This window comes from Natator depressus, chromosome 2, assembly GCF_965152275.1.
Source record: "Natator depressus isolate rNatDep1 chromosome 2, rNatDep2.hap1, whole genome shotgun sequence".
In the NCBI taxonomy this organism is placed as follows: domain Eukaryota; kingdom Metazoa; phylum Chordata; order Testudines; family Cheloniidae; genus Natator; species Natator depressus.
In genome coordinates this window covers 60,983,930-61,009,837 of record NC_134235.1, presented here as the reverse complement: position 1 = coordinate 61,009,837, position 25,908 = coordinate 60,983,930, and the positions used below count along the sequence as shown (strand labels likewise).

General features: G+C 39.4%; 1 long non-coding RNA gene across 3 annotated transcripts in view; it reads right to left on the bottom strand.

The window, feature by feature from the left end:
* Positions 1 to 300: 300 nt before the first annotated feature.
* LOC141981391 (uncharacterized) overlaps positions 301 to 25,908 on the bottom strand; it is a 140,668-nt gene continuing 115,060 nt past the window's right edge. For all 3 annotated transcript variants that reach the window (XR_012637757.1, XR_012637756.1, XR_012637758.1), the window contains 2 exons: positions 4,856 to 4,974; positions 301 to 1,502 (listed from right to left, as the gene is read on the bottom strand). This is a non-coding gene — a long non-coding RNA (uncharacterized LOC141981391). The remainder of the gene's footprint in view (positions 1,503 to 4,855; positions 4,975 to 25,908) is intronic.

Sequence of the window (25,908 nt, the reverse complement as noted above, 5' to 3'; positions counted from 1 at the left end):
CTTAAGGTGTGGTTTTAAAAATAACACGAGGAAAGAGAGTGACCCCTGTAGCTGAGAAAGGGAAGAAAAAGTAGATCCAGTTTTTAATGCAGACAGGTCCAAACAGGGGACAGAGTGGATTCTGAAGACAGAAGGAAAAATAATCTTTTTCTAGACCTCTCACTTTCAAATGCGTCACCCCCTGCTTCATCCTCGCCCTTGATCCTCAAGCCTCTCAAAGCAGCATGAAAGCACAAGTGGATGGATTTTAAAGCAGCAGCAAGTAGCTTTAATTAAGCTGTCCTTAAGAATACAAGCTGGTCAAGTCTTTAAAGACACCAATATAAAGGAAGCAACAGTGCACGATCTCTTAACTATTCATGCAGTTGCAGAGAACAAAAAAGGCTTGGTACATATCTTTCCTGCTGACTTAGGATATTAGATCCTGCTAAGTGCTGAGCACCATTTACCCCCATTAACTTGAATGAGAGTGTTGGGTGTTCAGTCTCTTCTGGTGATGATTAGTGCTTTGAAGGATTGGGCCCTTATGGCCTGATCCGATGAGGTACTGAGCACCCTTTACCTCTGCTGAAATCAATGACAGTTGAGAACACTCAGAATCTTGCAGAATCAGGTTCTCGCTGATTAGACTTGATGGACCATGAAGGTAAATTTGGTATACAAAGATACTCAACTAAAGGGGAAATAAAGATTAGTCTAATTATCAGTAGATATAGTATTTGTGGCATAAAGGAGGGAAAAATCCAGCACTGAATATATAACATGAGGTTCATTTTTTTTCATATAATCACTGTCAGCTAATGCCCATTAAACCCTGCATAGATTGGAATTTTATGATATACATTTTCTAATATATCTATATTTAATCTGACAAAAGTTGGACAAACATGTCCTAAAGATCAGGGGTCCATTTTATGTGCTTGGGTGTCCAAACACCTGCCAGTTGTTTGTCCCTTGAATTGAGGACATCATGTTTTCAATTTCCTTCAATAAAGCTATGAATCTGGCAATTTGCTGGCCTGCTTCAGCTAAACAGAAAGGACAATTTGAGAAAGATCATAGTTCAGGCTCAGTCAGACGGAAACGATTGAAAACAGCGAGCTGGCCGCTATGTTTCCCCAATGCAGCTTGCTGTCGCAGTTTGACTGACAAACTGACTTTTTTGAGGTGCTCATGCCCATTTCAGTCAGAGTTTATTGAAGGTGATTTTGATCTTCTCCATGAGGCCACAGCAGTGGCCATGCCATCTGTCACCTTGATTGCATCGTGGATTCTCTGGAGAGAGTGCTATGGCTCCTGATCATTTACAGATTGTGCAGCTTTCGCCTCCATAAGGACCACATGCACAGAGCCAGATGGTGAACATACACGCTTATTATAAGTCTTTATCTCTGTGCAGGAAGGAGAGGCACCATTAGATCTCCCTCAGGAACTCCGCTCCTCTCTACCATCATGCTGCTCTTCAGCAAATACAGTCTTCTTCAGCTGTCATCAACCTACCTCTGAAAATTAAAAAAATAAACAATAATTCCATCAGCTGAAGCACGAGACATACAGACAGTATCACAAAGCAACTCCCCGCTGCCCTCCCCTGACTGTCAGCACTATGTAGAGACAAGTTTGTTTGCAAATTGATCGTTAATATGAGATTAGGATGAGCTTCTTTTTTTAATATAAAGCAATGGTATCTTGACTGTTACTGGCACATTTTAATCCATTAAAGCATTTCTCAAAAATAAGGCTACTTCTTGCATGGCAGAGGTGTGTGTGTGTGTGTGTGTGTGTGTGTGTGTGCGCGCGCGCGCGCATGCGCCAAAGAGGGCTGTAATGCCAGTTGCCACAGGCTGCATTTGTGAAATGCAACTGTCACGGATTAGCAAAAAGTTGCTTGTACTTGTGAAGCTGACCAATGTCTTTTGGATTTGGTGGTTGGGTTTGTTCGGGCGGGGCGGGGGGGGGAGTGGGTGGGGGAGTGGTTAAAATTGGGAGTGTTAGAAATGGGTTTGTATAATCGAGCCTGTAAACACAAAGCACATCAGAGGACCACTGTAAATAAGCTTGTTGCATCCTATTAGGACTGAGAGATACTGCCTGGATTAGGAGTTGAAAGAGGGGTAGAAAAGAAAATATTTTGCAGCTCTTATTTAACATGTGCTCACGTATATGTATACAAACACACACAGAGTACTTCATACACCACAGGACAAATGGACAGGCTATACAGTTACAGTACTTGTATTTTCTTTTAAAGTCCAACTTCACTTTATAAAAGATCCAGATAATACTTGATGTATATTTAGTATTCATTTGCTTATATGTTGTATTAGGTCATCAGCAACTGTGTTGCTTCTGAGTTATATTTGCTGTATTTAAAGAACTGTAGTTATCAAATCTTAAGACTTAAAAGAATGATCACTATAGATACACATTTCAGCGTTTTGCCAAGCACGGGGCATTCTTCAGAGTGGAAATCTGGCAGAGTTCCAACTAAAGTGTCTTTCCTTAAGCACATGGATATTTCTTTCTTTTTCTTTTTTCTTAAAAAGTGCATCTGTTTTGAAGGCTACCTGTCAGGGAGCTATGATTTAGGCAGAGTTCTACCCCTTTAGTAATGCTAAGAAAACGTGTATATGTCATTGTCCCATAAATGGTATTTGAAAATTAAAATTATAAGGTAAACCAAATAAAACAATAATTATCGGGTGGGGGAAAGATGGCTTTTGGATTAAGATGAGCATCTTGAATATGTTTATTATTCTTTACTCTGATACCTTAAATCTTAAAGCAGGATTCATATTAGGATTGTGTACAATTTTTCTCTTTTTATTGTTACTTAGGAATGCAGTAATTTAAACAAGATCCAGTACAAGGATCCTGATCTCATCATCCTGGGGGTTTGCTAACAACCCAACCTCTTATTTGAACAGTGCAAAAGATATAATATTACAGTTTTCATATAAGAATGCTAGATTTCCCATAGATAAATACAGATTTAAATTCTCATTTTAGTGCCTCTAGGAGATCTTAGTTAATCAGTGTTTCTACTACAATATAATTCACTATATCAAATATAATATGTTAATTTCCTCACAATACATTCTTATTAATTTTTCTATTACTTTTTCCCCAGCCCATATTTCAGATCCTGATTTCTGTGGCATAAAAAAAAAGAGAAAATAGAAATAATAAAAGAAAATAGACAGAAATAATTTAACACTTAAATAAAGATCCACAGACTAGAGAGAAGTTTTCAGATATGAAATTAAAGATCAGACAAATCAGAAAAGAACATACAAATGTGCCATTCGTATATCAACGCTAAAAGTATACAGTGGCACATTATATTAGTCTTTTTATACTCTTTGTTCAGACTATTGGACAATATTGGTCTTATAATTATTTTGTGAATTAGCATTCCCACTTAAAAAAATTCTTCAGGTTCAATTTACAAGTACAGTACTTGCAAAAATCCTTCTGGTAACTAGTAACATTTTCTGCCCTCTTTTGTATCAGTCTGTCTGTCCGTACTACCCCTTTCCCAATTATGCTAGCATGTGGCTATCATGTATCCCCTCTTGTGGGTAGAATTATATATTGTGTTCAAAATCTCTGATTAATCTGATTAAGCTAGTGAGTGACTAATCCTTTAATCTCCTCAAGAGCACTGTTATGTCTGCTGAGTGTCAGATTCGTAGCTAGTAATCAGTTAAGTAAATGTTAAAAGTTAAGCAAAAAAATTATTTCATACCTATTCCAGATATTATCTGTGAATGACCTTTGCAGTTAATACTGGAATGAGAGCATTAGTAAAAATAATAAATTGTGTGTGGTGGTAATTCAGATGCTCAGGCATATTAGCCCCAAGGACCAATCTGCTGCTGGTTTCTTTTTTTTTAAATGGTTTAATTATAAATTAATGGGTAGCTTTCCAACTGCTTTCTTTGTTTCTTTCATTGTGGAAAGTAAATGCAAAATATGTATGTTATATACTTTACATTTGGAAAACAAAAGTCGAGCTGGCTTGTAATTGCCACATACCTACCTTTGCCTTATATGTAAGCAGAATCTGAAACCCCCGTACGCCAATGACCTGTGCAAACCTATGTGGATTTATAAAAGTGCACCAATAGTATATTTCTTGCCTTAAAGCATCGCTAATATGAGGAAGGAGAGAAATGTGGAATATTTGCAAACAATGTATACGCTGATTGCTAGCAGATGTAAAAGCCTCAAGTTAATAGGGTAACATAGATTGATATGCCCTCAGGCATATGAATATGACAATGCTGAATCCATTTTTAAAATTACCATTCCAACTAGCTACTTGGAACAAAAATAAACAACAACCACCACACAAAGGAGTAAATCCTTAACCCAGGATCAAGTCCAAGTAGCTAGACTAGATGCTGTGTTCACGCTCAGAAAAGAAAGGGGAAGGCATCCCCATATGTGGTCTACCACAAAGAGAACCTAAGGTGGAGACACACCTCCTCTGACCAATCATGACTCACTCCTGTATGTCCTCTACTAATAGCTGTGGATTCCATGGGACATTCCCAACCCAGAGTTCCATGGAATCCATGCCCCCTTCCTTGTGCACACACCAGGCTCCTACACAGCCATAGTGTTCAGGACTGGGTTTCGCCATAGTGCTTTACATTTTCAAATTGTTGCACATGTACTGTGTTTGAGTCACTCCTGCACAAGTGAGGACAACTGCACTAAAGGGGACATTCACCCCTATTGGAGCACATTGTGTTTCCAGCATAGATCCCCCAGTGATTCAATTAGCGGATGGCAGTTTTAATTAGCAATTGAAGATTTGCATACAGGATGTGTGATCACAGATCAGTACCTTCTGTGGCCATAAAATTCTCCCATTTAGGCCATGTCCACTTTCTGGGGCATAATGACAGGTTCTATCCCAGTTGCATCCCTCTGTAATCCCTCCTCATGCTGACTTGCCAGGGGAAGCTGGGGAAAAAGAAAGCCCATTAAATATCGCCACACACAAACTAACCAATGCAGTCCAAGAGGCTTTTTCATCATGATTTTAATGAGATTTTTTAAATATATGTTTTTACCTTGGCTAAAAAAATAGTGTAGGTCAAATAGCCACAGGGAATATCGAGGTGGCAAAGTATGTGAGTATATTAGTTATTAGGCCAAATTCCTCTTTGAATGCACATGGTTGTCTCCCACAGATTTCAATGACAGCCACATGGACAGCAAAGAGCAACAAGCATACTCATCCAAAGGCATAATTTGGCCCATAGTTTATGATGTTTGTCCAGATCATGAAAGCAACATACAGTTTATATAACCACTATCTCTACACAGTTTATGGGGGGTTTAAAATTCTCATTGACATTTCCTAAGCATCTAAAACACATTTGATTAAAATAGCAGTAAATCAATACCTGTTGAAAGTGCAGACTTGCTAAAGGAATTAAGATGTGGTGCAACAAGGTTATCCATTTAACAGGTTTCTACTTGAATAATCAAACAATTCTCCTTTTAGAACATCTCCAAGCCACAGGACATCCAGTTCAGAAAGTCTGTTATTTTCAGCACTTAATTCTTAATCTTGTCTTTGCAAATGTTTTCTATCCCTGCCTGATGTTTTTCAGCTTGCAGCTATTTCTTTTAATCCAAACAATGGTAATGGCTTATGTAATTATGACTTTGTCCATGATCTGAACTCCCTGTGGATATTTAGACTCTTATTATCTTTAACCTCCTCCACCTTTGTCAGTGAACTTTCACCTCAGAACCTCAGCTGGGGATCAGCTGCTGTCTGACAATGAAGAGCAGGATGGTTACTCTGGCAGTCAATGGGCAGTTCATTAAACCCTGAGAAGTAAGACTGTCTCAAAGAGGAAGAAACTATAAAGACACTTTCTTCTTTCAGAGTAGCAGCCGTGTTAGTCTTTGGTTCTGCACAATTGACTGGAGTCACTAGAAACTATCTGTGAATGGGCTCTTCCAGCATGTGGCCCTAGAGGCCAAGCTCCCCATGCAGTTATCTCTCTGCTTTGCTAAGAATTCTGTATATTACTGGGGGCGAGGAGGGGGGAAGAATGTGCAGATTTTTTTGTAAATGGTTTAAAATATTATTTAAAATGTTAGGATCATTCAGCAGCTCCAGGCAGATTCCTTCCAAATCCTTGCTTTACCTACATGCCCTGGCCCAGGATGTGTACAATACAAAGATCTTAGGAGCTATCTGGCTAACTTGGATTCCACAGATTCTCCCAACATTCATTAAACGTCCCGCTCAGAGGTGACTGTGTAGATAGTGTCTGGCCGCGCAACCTGTCATCCTCCTCTACATGCCTCCTCTTGTCTCTCTCATAACTCTGAAAGATGATATAATGGAAGACGATGACTCTCCAAAATCCTTGCAGGGAGGCAGGTTCCTTCCTGCACCTTAGGAAACTGGATGGTCCAGCACAGATGGTTAAGAGAGCCCCCAACTAACAGCTAAGAAATGGAGCAGTCAGCCAGGAGAGGATGGAGCCATTGGGCTGAAGATCCCCCACAAAGCCAGCTGGATGGGAAGGGAGAGACTCCCAGAGACACTCCCATGTGGCTAGAACCCAGACCTTGTTGTTACTGGAGCTGGCTGAAGTAGACCACCCCTTATATTTGGAACCAGGGCTAATGAAAACCGTATAATATTTGTGCTTGGCCCTTAACGGGGGAGGATCTCTGTTTGCTTTCTGTACAATAAAATCTCTCTCCCCCAGGAATGTGAACTCTATCCATATGTGACACTCTTTGGTTGATCAATCTTGCTCAGACTGGCTTAATATCACCAGGTAGGTAAAGGGCACAGATTCATCTTGAATGCTGTGCAGTTCTGGCAATCCCATTGCGAAAAGACTATACAAAAAGTCCAGAGAAAGGCAGCGAAAATTAGGGAGGGAAGTTTTCATGTGAGGTGAAATTGAAAATTATTTACCTTGGAAGGTGGACAGTAAGAGGAGATATAATCATAGAATATCAGAGTTGGAAGGGACCTCAGGAGGTCATCTAGTCTGACCCCCTGCTCAAAGCAGGACCAGTCCCCGATGTTTGCCCCAGATCCCTAATTGGCCCCCTCAAGGATTGAACTCACAACCCTGGGTTTAGCAGGCCAATGTGGGAACCCTAATCTGATTTAATTTGTCTGGTTCAAACTCTGAGCTAAATGGAAAATTCTCTATTGTGGGACTGTATGCAAAGTAGTAAAAATGGGAACCTTAAACTATGGGAACCTGGGCCATTCAAAATGAATCTCTTTAATGAGACTGCTTCCTATCCCTCCTTAGTGCTTCTAATACTCTTGGTCACAATTTGTTTGATGGTGGTTGTACCAAGGCTTTCTGAAGCTTTTGCTCTTCAGCCCTTTGCTCATACCTCTGTTCCAACAAACTTCTTTCTTTTGGAACACTGCACACACTGAACGCTGCTTTCATCATACAACAATATTCATCAAAACTTGCACAGGATGCGGAGTCAAAGTGAAATCTGATCCTACCGAAGTCAATAACAAAACTCCCTGTGACTTCAGTAAGGCCAGGATTTCACCAAAATATTTCCCCTTTAATATATTCCCAAAGATTCAAAGTTAATAGACAACTCACTTATATTACATCTAGCGTTGCTGAGCCATGCATTTAATGTATGATATCAGATAATGGTGCCAACCAAAGCTGTAAAAGTTGGTAGCTACATTCATATAGCAAATGTTTCATACCTTTCATACTATTAAACATACTTACCAGTGACTTCCCTGCATGAGAACTACAATCTGAAGAAATTTTAGGGTTAGAGTATAAGTTCTGTGACCAATTTGCTTATTTGTTCACAACCAAAATAATTCCACCATAGCTGTAGCAAGAATAAAGCATACAGAATGCCGCTCAGGCAGGAAAATTGACCCATTTGAGTAGCATATACCATACGATAGAGAGATTTCTAGAATAACCAAGGAGCACACTGCAATGTCAGCTACAACAAAACAAGAAGGCGGATTAAGTATTGACCCGTATACTGGAATCTAGTTTTACTTAAAATTGAAATGATTGTCCACTTGCATCCTTCCACCTGCTGTTATGAAATTCCAGCCCAATACACAGTACTGAATCACTATTATCCTGTCTAAGATACCATAATAAAAACTGGCTAGTAGTTTGAATGGGTCCTTAGAGATGGGCTGGCCAGCTGGTTAGGAAACATTGGATATAATTAATATAGAATGGTTCTTTCTTGCTTCCAGTGGAGTTAATGGGCATATCTTTATGTCTTCTATCCTCTTACAGGATAGAAGGCCCTGGAATATAATGTCAGCAACAGGTTTCTATCTTTTAGTTCTTATTCCACTACTATGCTGCAAAGCCTGTACATTTGGTGGCACAGAACAGACATAAGCCTCTTATTTTCCTGTGTCAGAACTTGTGTTTTAATTGTCAATAAAGTATTTCAGGTGGAATTTTCAAAATCAGCTAAGTCAATAGGACTTGTGCTTCTAACTCCATTTTCAGGCATTTCTGCAAATCCTATCCTTCAATGCCAGCTAGAAAATGTGGCTTTCCTTTTTGAAGTTAGCAACATGCTTTTCTTCATAACCATAAACTTTATCCATTGGCACTGCAGTCTGGTACAGGAATGCTGTTCAGAAATAATGACACCAGCAGCACAGGTGGATATGTGAAGAATCCATGGACAGCTTAGTTTAGCATTAAGGTCTTTCTTTACTGAGTTTGATCCCAGTCCCACGAGTCAAACTCTAGCTGTCAGGGGACTTGTTGTAAGTAATGGTCATTTGTGTTTCATAATTATCTTGAATAAACACAATTAGTTCCACATTCTGCTGTTTTCTTCCTAAGGCATTTGTAAACATTCTGCACTATTCTAGCAAATAGCTTTTGGCAATCATTAAAAAAAACCCAAAGCAAAATGGTTCTCAGTGGATCCTTTTAATTTATTCTAAGGAGCATGCCCAGAGGAGTAATGAGACCTACCAGACAATAATGACAATGGGATATTATCTTTCACTTAGATAACCATTGTAACCTAGTTTAAAATATCTTTGCTCACAGTCCTAATGTGGCTAAACCAGGATATAGTTGGAAAGATATAAAATGAAGAGTTTTCAATTTGGGATTTCATTGTGTTCCCATGAGTCAAGCCAATGTATTTTATTTAGTATGGATGTAAACTGGGCATCATACTTGCATTCTCATGCTTAAAAATTTTGTACAAAGCTGTTCAAAAGTATTCTAAGAGCAAAGGAGGAGTGAACAAGGTCTCAACTGGATGAAACATGCAAAACATCTTTTCACCATAACACAAAAATATCCTAGAAACGTATTGATATTGAATGTTTCCATTAATGTATAGACACCATGGTTGGGTGATTAGGGAACTGGAAGGCCAGACATCTGATCTATCATATGACATGGGGAAAGTCACTTACTCGCTCTGTGCCTCATTTTCCCTACCTGTAACATAAGGATAATAATGTTTATCAACTTTTGTAAAACACTGTATAATTCACAGTAATATTATTTCCTACGTAATAGCTTGCAGCCTTTTAGTGGCACTGTATTGCCCATATTATGTTTATATTGTTAAATAAATAGAACAACATTCCACCAGGAAAATAGATGCACAGTAAAACCAGCCTAGAGCAACCACTCATGGGAGTGAACAAAAGTGGTCACTTGTAAGAGGTGGTCTCTCTTCAAAGGTTTGCTGTCTTCAGCCGGAGAACGGCAGCTGCTGGCCAGGCACCCAGTTCTGAAGGCAGTGTCACCATCAGCAGCAGTGCAGAAGGGTGGCAATACCAATATCATGCCACGCTTATTTCTCTGCTCTCCAGCTGCCCAGCCCTGAAGGCAGTGCTGCCGCCAGCAGCAACGCAGAAGTAAGGAAGATCAGTTTCTCCTACAGGTTTATTTTCATGGATGGAAGTAAGAAAATGTGGTCGCTGGTCTCATCTGACAGGTGGTCATTCTTCACAGTTTCTTCACAGTTGAATTATAAGGGAAAAAACTTTCCATGGCCTCTCTAAGTAGTCACTCGTGACAGGTGGTCTCTCTTCAGAGGTGATCGCTAAGTCAGGTTTTACTGTACATTGGAGAACAGGTTTCACTACTCCCAGCCCATTAAATACAAAAAGGCTCTTCAAAGCTCTTCCTAAGATACAGCAGCAGCAGCTTTGCAGACACTGCTAAAGTAAGTAGGCAGTTAAAACTGGGAAGAATATGTCAATTGGTAAAATTAGCTAAAAAGTTACTCAGAATTTTGCCCTACATTTGGACTATCACATCTGAGGCAAACTTTTCGAAGCAAACTGCTGAGGATTGCCAAGTTAACAAGCTGTTCTATGCTGCAAGGGACATATTTATGGACATACTTTCAACAAGACGTACCTAGTGCTACCAAGCTGTGCTGTACTAAAGAGCAGTAAGTATCAGATAAATTGATTTTTTTTAATAAAGGATTTCACACATGGAAATTATTAAATTCAGATCAAATATTCAGAAGTGCACAGAGAAACCCAAAAGAAACAGATTTACCATAACAATAAAGTTGCTACACAAACTAAGAAAAGCCACAAAATTCAAAGTTAAGAATGTTAAACTTTACAAAAATTCTTAATCCATGACGTTTTTAAAAAGACACTTTAAAGTCTATTAAGAATTTATACTAAACCTTTGCTGTGGGTTTTTTTTCTTTTAAATGCGGGCTGGGTTGTGTCGCTCCGACTTTAATGCTACTTAAAGGCATTTGTTTTCTGTCTGTCAGTTCCCTTCTTTTTAAGATACATTAAAAAAAATATTTTATGAGAGGGCAATCAAGATGCAGCATTTACTCAAGAGCAGCATCATGGGAAGGCATTCCAGCACCTGAGACAAACATAACAGCTATACTACGGTAATGGGCATGATATAAATGGGCATGATATAAATGATATAAACCCATTCTATAGTCCCTCCTCATAGGTCACACCTATTGATTTTAATGACAATTCCCATCTTAGAATCTTCAAGATCAGATCCTAATCAGCTAAATATGAAGGATCAAATATACCAAATATTAGCTTCTACCAGTGCAGACTCTGTTAAAAGGCTGCTGGTGGGAGAAAGTCTGCCAGCAGGGAGTGTGACCCAGAGACCATAACAGCTCTTAAGTAGAAGTTTGTGAAACCTTTGACTTGACCATCAGTTGTACTGTGATTCAAGTTTGACCTGGAGTTCTGAACCAGCAGTGATTCAAATGATTATTCAGCTCCATGAACTTTTGTCAAAGCTGGATAGTCACAGTTGATTATCGCTGTGTACCCATGCACACATTGAGATTACTGGTCTCTTGTATATTTCAAGTCAGAACTATGTTGCCTAGGAAAATGTACGTGGTTATGTGATGATATTTTTCAATATTACCACTAGACCTATTTCTAGATCTGTCACCCCTCTGAGGACCCTGAACAAACCTATGCCAATGTGCATGAACTCACACTGTTACTAGACCTTCCCAATGAGATTCAAGTACAGGAAAGCAAAGCTCATTCTAAACTGAATCTTTTATCAGATTCCTGTGCCTGAAAACTGGTTTGAATTTTAAAAAATATTGTGAATCATCTCATTCTTTCCCATAACACTTTGCAGCAAGGATTCCAATTCTGACATGTCATAAACGTTGTTTCTGAGTTGTCATAGTCTCATGTGTCAATAGGTTAGAAGTGTTTGTAAAGAACATGTATGTGCACCTTCAGTGAACCTTTTCATTATATAAACATAGTAACTATTATTTAAAATGCTTTAAATAGTTACCCACAGATACTTATCAGCCTTACAAACTAGTGCCTTGTAGAATGTCAGTTTATTAAACAAATCAGAGGGTCAGATTACTTCAGAAGTCAGTGGCAAAACTCCCAATGGCTTCAATGGGGGCAAAAACAGATTTTGAGTTACAAAAAAGCGAACAAAAAAAGTTTAATCTAAATAAATATTTGGCACTTAACTCAAAAAGAGAAAATGGCCAAATGTTTCTTCAGTTCATTCCTGGGCTCCCGCCATGCACAAAAATTTATTTTATATTTCCATTTAAAAATGCCTAAAAATGTGTATTTATACAAAGCACCTTAACCTTGGCAGCTTGCAAGGTGCTATTAGGAGGTATTGTGATCTATCAGCATCAGACATAACAATATCTGTTACTGAAACATCTGATTGCTTACAAGCCAGACTTTATCCTGTTTAATAAAATCCTTACTGAAGCTTCCCCCCCCCTCCCCCAGCTTTGGTAAGAGATATTTAAGCAGAAAGAGCAGCTTGTTTCCTTGACAGCAGAGTACCAACTGTTTTGGTTTTCTTTGTTCTATGTCTGTTCAACATACTGTATCCATAGAAATAGCTGATGTCCCAGAAGTACAAGTATTTTGTATTATATATACTCAAATACTAGGTTACTGCAACATTAGCTTTGCATAGTTCATGTCAGAAAAAAGTCACAAAATAAAAAAGCAAAGGTTCCTAAAGAAAAACTGCACAACCTGTGTGCTTTCTGGTTTATATTTAACATCTTAAACATTATGTACCAGTATTAAGCTGCTACACAGTAGGGAAAAAAAGAATATAAAATGTTACATATGTACCGTGTCTCTGAGTTAACGGAACCTGTATATGTTGCAGTTCCCGTATTTTGTGTGCTCTCACATATTATTAAATGCTGCTTATGCCTAACATGCAACTTTCAAACAGTCTCAATTTGTACCCAAATGCCGCCACCTCCACCCTTAGTCCTGAGGACAGAAATAAAACAATGCCAAAAAAAAATGGAGCTCTAATGTTGTTGCAGAGTGATAGCATTTCCCACCTCCAATCTGCAGGGCTAGCAGGGATGCAGGGCCTAAAAAGGCACTAGAAAACCAGAATCCATGAGCATCTAGGCACCAGGCATCCTAGCCAGGTGGAAACTAGAAGCACCTGCTCACATCCCCCTCCTCAACCTTCAAAGTATGGCAGAGCCTTAACTGTGCTACCATTCATCATCAGACCTTCAATGCACACTGATACTGCAGGGAGAGTCCCAGAGTTTAGCTTTCCACTGACATTTCCTGTAAAACAGATTCAAATTTTGGGGGTGCAGAGCATACAGTATACTATAGAGCAGTATAGTATATACCATAGTCAGACCCACTTTCTCACATGCGATTGGGAAGATGGAGCGAGGCCTCGTGACTAGTGAGGTAGTGGAGGGAGTAACATTTTGCAAAGTCACTCTCCTCTAGCGTGATATTTAGCAGATATGTTTCCCTACACACCACATAGCAGAAGGTATATACAGGCCTTATACCATTTCCAAAAAAGATTTTTCCAAGGAGTACATATACAGTTTACCTCAGTAAGGACTATTTACCTAGCAAGTTTCACCTCTTTGCGAGTTCACTATGTGGTGACAAAAAGGCTCTGGCAATAACAGTTACAGTATGTGAAATGTATATTTTGTTCACCCTCACTGGCCTTAAAAAATTCCCAAAGGGATTTTGTTCAAATTTTACAAAAATATTTGCTTTGGCAGCTGCCAAAGCATGAACATTTTCAGTGTAAAATCAGGATTTTCTAGAAAACTGTGAGAAACAAGGAAGAAAAATTATGAGAAAGGAAGTGAAAGCAGGGGTTCTAACTGAAACGGTTTTGTAAGCCTAACTATAGCATTCATTACCAACACTAATATATAAACCACTGAATGCATGAACAGAAACTAGGACATCGATACACAATTAAAAGAAAACTATAAAATTTATGGATTACAGAGTCCAGAGTGCTTGGCAGAGCTGTGTTTACATTCAAAAGAAGGGGAGAAAGGAAGGAGGTTGCGGGGGGAAGAGCCTAGAATGCTGAACACCAAAGCATAATTAAATCACAAATCATTTGATTTCAGTACAAGGCCTAATTTGTAAATGACTTGGGACAGATTTATCTTCACAGTTCTCATGAAAACAGGACTTCCCGCAGTACTCAGCTATCTAGCGCAAAGTAGCACTCTTATAACCCTGGAATTTTTAACTAGTGAAGAAAATGAGCTGACTGTATTCTGGAGAATGTGAACCCCAGTGCACTCTTGGCATGCCTGTCCCATGGAATATTAATGAGCCATAAAAAAAGCTAGGATTGTTCCTGAGATTTACTTTGCATACTGTCTGTCGCTATGTAGAGAGAGAAACTATGCTGAAGTAGCAGCTTTTATGTTCAAACTACGTATTGTGCATGGGGGGAGAAAACCTGTATCGCCAAAGGAATTTTTTTTATTTGATTTTCAAATGGCAGCTCAGCAATTTTGCAAAAGCACATTTCAAATATGGCCTTCATGCCATTGTTTTTATCACTTTCTCTCGTTGTGCCCTTATGTACAAGGGTAAAGACTATTCTTCTGCATCCAAGTACAGTGTGCTAAAGGGAGGATGAGCAGTGGGGAGCCCTGCCTGTGCCACTGTCCTTTGCCTGTTCCTGATTCCATGGCCCGAGGCAATGGTTTGCATTTTTAGGACAACAGCCGGCTATCTGCAAGCAGGAGACCACTCGTCAGGCTTCATTACTGCACAGAAAATGACACAAGTGTGCCTGTGGTCACAACTGTGCTTATGGTGCGCTGAAAAGCCATTACATCTCATTGCAACAAAAAAACTGCACTAACATACAGGCTGACCAGCTCCATAAATTGCCAAAAACCTGACAGGTCAGCTTATTTATGCAATTTAGTACCTGCAATGCAATTTCTGGAAAGAACCTATACTAAATAACTAGGGTCCAATGAATGTTTTATACGAAGTTCTCTTCCTTTCTTTATTGGGCATACATAAAATAAACAATTTGTCTCTACTAGATTCCTGTAGCAGCAGGCATTGTCAGCTGAAGTGTTTTACTCTTTTCAATATTAATAACCTTAAAAGCATCGTTAAAAATCTAATGACCAGTATCAGTGGATTCTCACGTTTGATAATGTCATTTTGAATTCTTTAAGGTTTTGATATTTTAAAGACCACATTGATATATTTGATATGATTCCTATTTAACAATAAGTGAACAGGCTGAAATTGCTTTGCTTCAGTAATAATTATGAGTATGTATTATTTGTTTAGTGCACATAATGAGATTGGAGCTTGTACAATAAAGTTATACATAAAAGGTAAAACTATAGGAGACACAGGAAATGCAGACACTAGGCATATTCCTTTCCAAAGTAAAATAGAGACAATGTGTGTGACATTTATCATTTTTATGTTTAAGTAGCGCTCCCCAGTAAGTACTGAAAACTAAAGAACTTTGGGCCAGATTCTGATCTTGCTTGCATGCATGTAAATCTAAAGAAACTTCATGAAGTCAGGTGAATCGCACCAGTGTATAAAGGTATGTGAGATCAGAACCATACCCTTTGTTTCTCAAAAAACCCTAAAGGTATCAATGGAAAATTAATACAGGCTTGCATCTCTTCCTATGCCTCCCCCGTCCCGCCCCCCGCCCTTACTCCCATCTATCCTTCCCTCACAGACATGCCTCTATCAGAAAACTGCTTTGATGAGAGGGAACCACCAGTGGCAGTGTTAGTCCTCATACATATTCAGACATTTTCTTCTGAGAAGAGAGATTGACAACAGTTCTTCCATCAACTTAGTAATAACAATAGACCTCTATAAAGCCCATATTTTTTACAGTAACCTACCAGGCCTTCCAGCTTAGCTATTCATTTTCTTGAAATGTGAAATGGAACAAAACACTGGGCATGTCTATATGGGGGGAGGGTAGTAGTCTTCTGTGGAAAATACTTCAGGGGACTCAGCCATGTGGATTGAACTTTACCTGGAAGCTGCATTAAACTTTTCCAAGGCCTCTGGGGTTCAAAATATGTAGGATACTGTCACATTGATTAAATGTCTGGGTCTTGACAGAAGGTCCATCAGCTGTAGCTTTGAAGGCCACAGATATGATGATGGAAGCATATAAGCAGCCCATGGACCACTGATTGGCAATGCATTACTTTAAAAAAGATTGATATATTGTCACGGTAACACCTGCTTGGTAAGAGGAACTAATCAGCTGCAGGTTTGTCAGGATTCAATTATTAAGCTGCTTTCAGTGGTGACTGAAATACATGGATGTAGGCATGCTGCAATACACTTCCCCCATTGTAATTCAAAGGTATATACAGTATATAACATAAAACTAATTGTTCATACCCAGGTCACCAGATTCTGATCTCAGTTACATTAGTGTAAACATGGAGTAAATCCATTAAAGTCTATGGAATTACTCTGGATTTACCCCAAAACAAGAATTTAGCCCTGTGCGTTTTGGTGTTAAGGGAAGTTGTATCTTTAAAACAAACTCCAGGGTCACACCTGTCTTTTGATTATATAACCGTGGCCTTTTATGGCGTGTTTACCATTCCATTATTGATACCAAGTCATCTACAAATAGAAATGGGAGGCAGTATAGTCTAATGGCTGGGCACTAGGCTGATAGTCAGAATGCCCTTGCTCAATTCCCAACATGGTCTCTGTTCCAGGGTGTGAACCCTTGGGCAAACAAAGTATTTTGAGTTCTCTCATATTTACAGAAAAAAAAAGCTCATGCTGAAGGTGACTTCACCCAAGAAAATCACTCCCACACGGCATGTTCAATAGGTTTCTAAAAGTATCATTACAGGATTTTCTGTTTAGTGCAGTGCAGTTGGACTTTTTTTTTTTTTTAAGGAAGACCAGCCTTTACTCATGGTTTTTAAAATAGCTTAATGACCTACATATATACGCATTTGGCAAAAAAACAGACAGGCATTGTATTTCAGTCTAAATATTAAAGTCAGCACCTGTGCAGTTCCTAATTCATGTCTGGTAACATCACAGATAGCTGGGTGGGTAATAGAAGAACACCAATTAAGAGGAGTGAACGTTATTAGCCGTTCTTTTGTTATCCCCCAAATGCAAGCATCTTCATAAATACAAAATGCTACAGATGAAATAAAATTTAAATTTAGTCATGGCAACAACAATACATTCTTACCATGTATACAGCACAGTGTTTTATATATTTAATGTGCTGTAAATATCTTAAATGGTCAGCCTCCACAACATCCCATTTAGGCAGGTTGCTTTTGAGCCATATTTTGCAGGTGGGGAGGGGAGGGGGTAACAGAGAGACAGTAATGTGTAATTGTATGTAAGAAAAACAACAGTTTTCCAGGGCTTATTGAAGTGCTTTCTGTAGCAGAGAGAGAGAGAGAGAGAGAGAGCACCTGGACCACTGGGCCTGGTGCAAGATCTGAGGCCCCTGAACCAGAGGCTGTGAACCAAAGTCAGGCCATGTATTAAAGCAGATGCTTACAAGTTCTCTGTCCAGTACATGAATTTGGCAATGTTACTGCCAGTGTTGCTAAAACATAGGCACTCCTAAGAAGTACTAGACACTAGATATTCACATAAATACATTCCAGGAGGCTCATGCAGATAAACCATCTTATCTTGTGCTAGGTTGGGGTGTGACAGAATAATGAATAGGGATGTTTTGTCCAAGACATCAGGCGCAAGGTATGAGGGGAGCTAACAAACAAATGTAATGAAACCTGTAAGGTGATATGTAAGTGGTTTATCCCAGTTGTTTGTCTCAGTCTATAAGTGTTGGGGTATGTCGCCTTAACCCTTCGTGTAGCTGAGAGGACAGCAGAGATTCCTGCTGCTGACTGAGCCACTCCTTACCATGGAGCACTCATGTGTTAATGTACTTGTGCAAGTTGTTAGGACTGTCCCTGGCGGGCAATAAGCCTGGCTGACCCATACTTGTGGCCTGTTTTTATGACTGACATTGAATTCTGCAGGAGCCCTGAAAGCAGCACAGGCTGAAACAACTGATGTGATTCACCTTCTACTCTAGCAACACACCCGACTACATGTAATTCCACCCTTCTATACTTTCCAGAATCTCTTTAAGGTGCCCAACCAAGAGAAGAACTTGCTTTCCCAAAGAACTAGCTAAACTGCCCATCTGCATAGCAGCATCAGTGACTACACTCTGCATAGCCTTGCCCCTTTGGTGTTCCTCCACAACATCTGCTTTCTCTCCCTCGCTGGTCTTTTCTCTGCAGCATCCTAATCCACTTGTGTGTCATCATAACCCCCTTTTCTTCCTATTCTGGCATTTCACCTTTCTCGCTGCCAATATCATATTCTCATACTTTCTCTTTCTATTCAGTTTATTCTGTTTCTTTTCTTATATATTTTATATGAGTCTCTTTCTTTCCTGACTCTTCACTTCTATTCTTTTATCTGATCTGTTACATGTTTTTCACACTGACTCAAATTTCATCTCTCATTGGTTTACCTTATTCCTTATTATACTATATTGTCATAATTTGTTTCGCTATGGCCAGGCTGTTGTTTTTAACTGCATGTCTTTTGATCCTTGACCTACAGCTTGAAAAAACTTGAAAAATACAAGAACCATGACTAAACTATGACTGCATATTCACATGACTATGTGACATCCTTTTTGTTTTAAAAATTGTCAAAGAAACAGAGCTTTCATTATTATGTATTTGTATAACAGTAGTCCCCAGAAGACCCATCCAAGATCAGAGGCCAACTGTACATACTAGGCACTGCACAAGCACATACTAAGATATAGTCACTATGCCAAAGCTCTTAAAATCTAAAGAGACCTGGGATGGAAAGGAAACAGGTACAGGGAGGTGAAGTGACTGGCTCAAGGCCACACAGCAGGTCAGTGGCAGAGCTGAGAATAGAATCCAGGTCTCCTGAGTTTCAATCCACTGCTATATGCTGCCTGAGGTTGGTCCATAATCCAATGAACCAAAACAACTACATTACCTTAGTATGGGGCAACCAGAGAGTGCAGCTGATTCTACACGAAAGTGAAACTGACCAGTATCATTTCATTTTCCAAGTGAAGTGAAATCTGATAAGTGAACAAAGAGCATCAGTTGTGAAAAGTTAATAAGATTGTTAATTTTTTCATCCTTAATATTGTCTGGTTTTATCGCTTAGCCCAATGCACCAAACCTACAATATTCAAACTTTTTAATGTCTTCCATTTTTGTAACATTATCCTATTGCAAGAGCAACAACTTCAACAAATGACCTTTTTGATGTTGCTTGTGAATTCCCAGATGCCTAAAATGTCTTACTATCAGAAGTGTTGGGTCACTAGGGATGCCTTTTTCTCCAAACCACATTCAATATATTTAGTATTACCTCCTCCCGCATCTTGGGCACAACCAGTCTGCATGTAACAATTTACCAGTAGATCCTCCTAGTGCCAAAAGTATCACTCCTTTGAATCTGGCTTTTCTCACTCATGCTAGCATTTGGTAAGTCCTAAAGAGATTTTTCTTTTGAACAAGTTTGAATTTCACGTCATGCATGATTTATTCATGTTTCAGCCTATTATCTTCCATCCTCTGTTCTCAATCTGGATTCCTAAATTTCTGCTCCAATCATTCCTCAGATCCTCTGTTGAGCTTTTGGAGGATGTTAAAAAAAAGTATTTACCAAGGCTGTGTTGGCCACTGTTCTTAGCAAGAATATATAACAAAGATCAGAGATCAGAGTAGCAGCCGTGTTAGTCTGTATTCGCAAAAAGAAAAGGTGTACTTGTGGCACCTTAGAGCCTAATAAAGATCAGAAAGAGGAGGGTTTTTGTCAGCATGCTATACTTGAAATATATTATTTGATGCCTCAGATATCTTAGCTGTAAACTCCACTAGTGTTTTGCTTTTACCAGATTTATGGATTAGCTGATCTATGAGAACTGCCACAGATTGCCTTTTTGAAATAGTGAGCCTGGTCAAGCAGTCAGACTATTTAAAACTACGTGGACTTGGTGATTTTAAAAATACTTCCCCTCAAAACACCACCCACATATTAGTCCGCTTTATGGATTAACACATGACAGTTTCAAATTTAAAATAGGCAACCATGTTTAATTTATGGGTGGGGGAGGGGATAAAATGTCATGTCTTTCTCTGAGTGTAGTTCATCCCTTTTCGCTTATTTCGTCTGGTATCTCTATCACCCTGCAGTATCTGAATGATAATAATTAATTAATATCACCATATTGGTCCCAGGATATGAGAGAGACAAGGTGAGTGAGATAATATCTTTTATTGGACTAACTTCTGTTGGTGAAAGAGACAAGCTTTTGAACTACACAGAGCTCATCTTCAGGTCTGGAAAAGATCATCAGAGTGTCACAGCTAAATATAAGGTGTGATAGATTGTTTAGCATACAGGGCAATTAACACGTCTGCAGTCATAGCACAAAGGAGGGTTAATGGGTTACAGACAGTTTTGAATCAGTATTTCTGTTAAGTTTCAGAGTAACAGCCCTGTTAGTCTGTATTCACAGGAAGAAAAGGAGTACTTGTGGCACCTTAGAGACTAACCAATTTATTTGAGCATAAGCTTTCGTGAGCTACAGCTGCATCCGATGAAGTGAGCTGTAGCTCACGAAAGCTTATGCTCAAATAAATTGGTTAGTCTCTAAGGTGCCACAAGTCCTCCTTTTCTTATTTCTGTTAAGTCTATGATTTTTAGAGTCAAGATGAGTTATCAAAAAGAAAAGGAGTACTTGTGGCACCTTAGAGACTAACCAATTTATTTGAGCATAAGCTTTTGTGAGCTACAGCTCACTTCATCGGACGAAAGCTTATGCTCAAATAAATTGGTTAGTCTCTAAGGTGCCTCTAGTACTCCTTTTCTTTTTGCGAATACAGACTAACACGGCTGCTACTCTGAAAGATGAGTTATGAATTTTTCTATATTGAAGGTTTCAGAGTAGCAGCCGTGTTAGTCTGTATTCGCAAAAAGAAAAGGAGTACTTGTGGCACCTTAGAGACTAACCAATTTATTTGAGCATAAGCTTTCGTGAGCTACAGCTCACTTCATCGGATGCATACAGTGGAAAATACAGTGGGGAGATTTATATACACAGAGAACATGAAACAATGGGTGTTATCATACACACTGTAAGGAGAGTGATCACTTAAGATGAGCTATTACCAGCAGGAGAGCCCGGGGGAGGCAGGGGGAGAACCTTTTGTAGTGATAATCAAGGTGGGCCATTTCCAGCAGTTGACAAGAACGTCTGAGGAACAGTGGGGGGGAGGGGGAAATAAACATGGGGAAATAGTTTTACTTTGTGTAATGACCCATCCACTCCCAGTCTCTATTCAAGCCTAAGTTAATTGTATCCATTTTGCAAATTAATTCCAATTCAGCAGTCTCTCGTTGGAGTCTGTTTTTGAAGTCTTTTTGTTGTAATATTGCAACTTTTAGGTCTGTAATCAGATCTTGGGAGACAGGCCAGTCCTTGCTTACAGACAGCCCCCCAACCTGAAGCAAATACTCACCAGCAACCACACACCACACAACAGAACCACTAACCCAGGAACCTGTCCTTGCAACAAAGCCCATTGCCAACTGTGCCCGCATATTATTCAGGGGACACCATCATAGGGCCTAATCACATCAGCCACACTATCAGAGGCTCGTTCACCTGCACATCCACCAATGTGATATATGCCATCATGTGCCAGCAATGCCCCTCTGCCATGTACATTGGTCAAACTAGACAGTCTCTATGTAAAAGAATAAATGGACACAAATCAGATGTCAAGAATTATAACCTTCATAAACCAGTCGGAGAACACTTCAATCTCTCTGGTCACTCGATTAAAGACCTAAAAGTCGCAATATTACAACAAAAAGACTTCAAAAACAGACTCCAACGAGAGACTGCTGAATTGGAATTAATTTGCAAACTGGATACAATTAACTTAGGCTTGAATAGAGACTGGGAGTGGATGGGTCATTACACAAAGTAAAACTATTTCCCCATGTTTATTTCCCCCTCCCCCACTGTTCCTGAGACATTCTTGTCAACTGCTAGAAATGGCCCGCCTTGATTATCACTACAAAAGTTTCTCCCCCCCGCCCCCACACAGCTCTCCTGCTGGTATTAGCTCATCTTAAGTGATCGCTCTCCTTACAGTGTGTATGATAACACCCATTGTTTCATGTTCTCTGTGTATATAAAATCTCCCCACTGTATTTTCCACTGAATGCATCCAATGAAGTGAGCTGTAGCTCACAAAAGCTTATGCTCAAATAAATTGGTTAGTCTCTAAGGTGCCATAAGTACTCCTTTTCTTTTTTCTATATTGAAGGAGATTCTCAAAGAGTAATTGGGTGGCCCATTCGATGATGCAATCTACTTCTCAGGTGGAGTGTCCTTGTTTGGTGAAGGCGGTTTTGAGTGTGTTAAGGTGTATACCCCAGACTTTCTCCTTGGAGCATATTCTGTGGTTTCTGAGCACCTGGCTGTAGATAACGGATTTCTTGGTGTGTATGGAGTGGTTACTGGTTCTGTGGAGTTAAGTGTGACAATATCAAACAATTATAACCCATACACGATGGGACCACATCCTGAAATAAATCGTTCCTGAACGCACTCTTCTGGCCTTCAAACCCACCCCCCCACAACCTATTCAAGTTCATCATCAGAAGCAAGCTCCCCACAGACCAGGACACACTAATTCAGAGAAGCACCAGACCCTGCCAGGAAAACAGAACAAAACCTGCCGATATATCTCCACCACTACAATGATCAATACCCCCACACAACATACCTTTCAAGATCATTGGGTCCTACACTTCCCTATCACAACATGTGGTGTACCTCATCTAAGTGTATCAAATGCCCCAACAACAGCTAGGTGGGTGAAACCAGAAAATCACTTTGCTCTCAAATGAACTCACACAGAAAAATGATAAAAAGACAAAAATATCCTTTCACCCAATGGGCGTGCACTTTTCACAGAGTGATCACTCTATATCTGACCTCTCAGTCCTTATCCTCAAAGGAAATCTGCACAACACCTTCAAAAGATGAGCCTGGGAACTTAAATTCATAATTCTGCTAGACTCTAAAAATAGTGGATTTAACAGGGATAGTGGTTTTATGACTCACTACAACAGTCTGTAATCTACTAACCTTCCTTTGTCCCCTGACTGCAGAGGTGTTAATTGCGCACTACAGCTTAAATGCTTTTTTAGCAACATCTGTTTACTCCTTATGCTAAATAATCCATCCCACCTTGTACAGCACTCTGAGTACCTTTTACAGATCTGAAGACGAGCTCTGTGTAGCTCAACAGCCTGTCTCTTTCACCAACAGAAGTTGGTCCAATAAAAAATATTACCTCACCCACCTTCCCTCAGTTATTAATGAAGTTATCCCCATTTTACAGATCATGGATTGAATAATAAAGGGTTAAATTACTCCAAAATGACTGGTGATTTTTTGAGTGCCTCTGTTTTGGGTGTCCAGGTTGACACACCTTAATGGGTCCTAATTTTTCAGAAGGAGGGTGCAAAAGCACCTGTGCAGATAAACACTTTTCAAGGTATTTCCAGTTGAGCATCCACAATCACTAGTCACTTTTGAAAATGAAGGCCAAAGAAGTTAAGTTACTTGTTCCAGGTCACACAGGAAGTCAGTTGATGAATGGAGAATTACAGCCAAAATTCCTGAGTCCTAAGTCGGTGCTTTAGTAATAAGAGCGTCGTACCTCCCGGAAGGAGCAGCCTATACCCGGATCTCTGATCCTGGACTGTTAGTTTTTGATATTTTCATACTTGACCCAGTTTATGGGGTGAGGCGACCTGTTTACATGAGTGTAACCTTTTATTCCTGAAACTGCTGCTAGTTGTGGCGCAACCACCCTAAAATTAGTCTCAGCTGTCTGTGCATCGATAGTAAAACATGGATGCCTCATAATTACATACAGCTCAATGCAGCAAAAATATACATACTTTTTGGGGAATCATAGAAATGTAGGGCTGGAAGGGACCTTGAGAAATCATCAAGTCCATTTCCTCGCATTGAGGCAAGATCAAGTAAACCTAGACCATCCCTGGCCATCCTAGGCCACCCCTGGTGTTTGTCTAAGCTGTTCTCAAAAACCTTCATTCATGGGGATTCCACACTGCCCTTGGTAACCTATTACAGTACTTAACGGTTCCTGTAGTTAGAAAGATTTTCCTAATATCTAACCTAAACCTTCCGTGTTGCAGATTAAGCTGATTACTTCTTGTCCTACCTTCAGAGGACATGGCGAACAACTGATCACCATCCTCTTTACAACAACCCTTAACATCTTTGAAGACTGTTATTAGGGTCCCTCTCAGTCTTCTATTCTCAAGACTAAACATGCCCAATTGCTTTAATGTTTCCTCATAGGTCTGGTTTTCTAAACCCTTTCTCATTTTTGTCGCTCTCCTCTGGATTCTCTCCAATTTGTCCACATCTCTCCTAAAGTGTGCCTCCCAAAACTGGACACAATACTCCAGGCGAGGCCTCACTGGTGCTGAGAAGAGCAAAACACCTCCCATGTCTTATATATGACACTCCTGTTAATACATCCCAGAATGGTATTAGCCCTTTTCACAATTGAATCACATTTTGATGAACCTATGCATCACTTTATTCTCTCATCATTTCCACACTACTACTCCACTGTTTTGTGTAAACCATCATTTGTTTCTGGAAGCTTGGATGTTCGATTGTAGATTAGTCTCCACTCCATGTGTTCTCATCCATGTATTTGAAGCTTTTTACCATTTTAGTAATAAACAAGAGATAGTTACATTACCTACAAAATATGAAGGCATTTTAATGGAATATTCATTTACTTTTTGTGATGATTATTGAAATATTTGTCATTTAAGAAAGAGATCTTGGTCACATCTTCTCTCTCAATACTCTCTCAATAGAGTGACTGGTGTTGTACAAAAGCCTAAAATACACATTTTTAAAAATCGTCCCACCTTTATTATCACAATGTGCTATTTACTAGTATTCCTATAGGTACACAACCGATAGCCTACATTTAAAGCTGTTCAGATAATAACCAATGGAAGACAGATTGAAAACATTACTTACTACACCAACCATGAATAAGCTACATTAGTAAGCTCTTAACAGTAGTTAAAGCCCATTTCTACCCTAAGATTTTCATTTCATTTATAAGGCCTTACAAAATCTGGGGCCAAGCAATTATGATGATTTTTGATTCATTATAACCCAAGTTATCATCTGACATAGACAGGATCCCTCGTTTTGCACAATACCCAGATATTTCATCTTGGAAAGATTTAACGAAAAACACCCATTCCATACAATGTGAGGTCCAGGCATGTATTTTAATTAAAACCAATAATTTTCACACATACCCTTTTAATGGTGCTCCTTGTCCAGTGGCAATGGAGTGATGATCACTATCATTCTCATTAAGTCTCAGTTGAGTAGTTGTTGATCTTCAGCCTCTGCTCAGTTACATTGGTGTCACATTGGTGCAACTCCTGATTTACTCAATTATTCCTGATTTACATTGGTGTACCTAACGTCGGAATAAGGCCATTGTTTCTGGTTTTAAATATGCAGTTTTGTTTTCATTCCTCTTTCTCACCCAACTCTGCTTTCAGTTACACTGGTATAAAACTGGCATAACTTTATAGCACATTGTTTTCAGCCAGGCTGTGTGCCTCCATAGCCTATTGTTTTCAGTTGGAGATGTGGATGCTCAGGACTTCTGAAAACCAGATTCTATTGGCTTTAATGGAATTACTGCTGATTTCCATGGATGTCAGAGAGCAAGATTTTCAGCCCCTTTACTCTCACACCCTTTTTTCCTCACCTCTCAACCCCCTCCTGTGTTAGGATGCTTTAATGTGATAAGGCGCTCTATATACTAAAACTGAACTGCTGTTGTAGAATTGCTAGTGGGAGCTAGCTAACACATGTATGCTGTGTGTACATATTTTATTATTAGTTTTCTAGCACA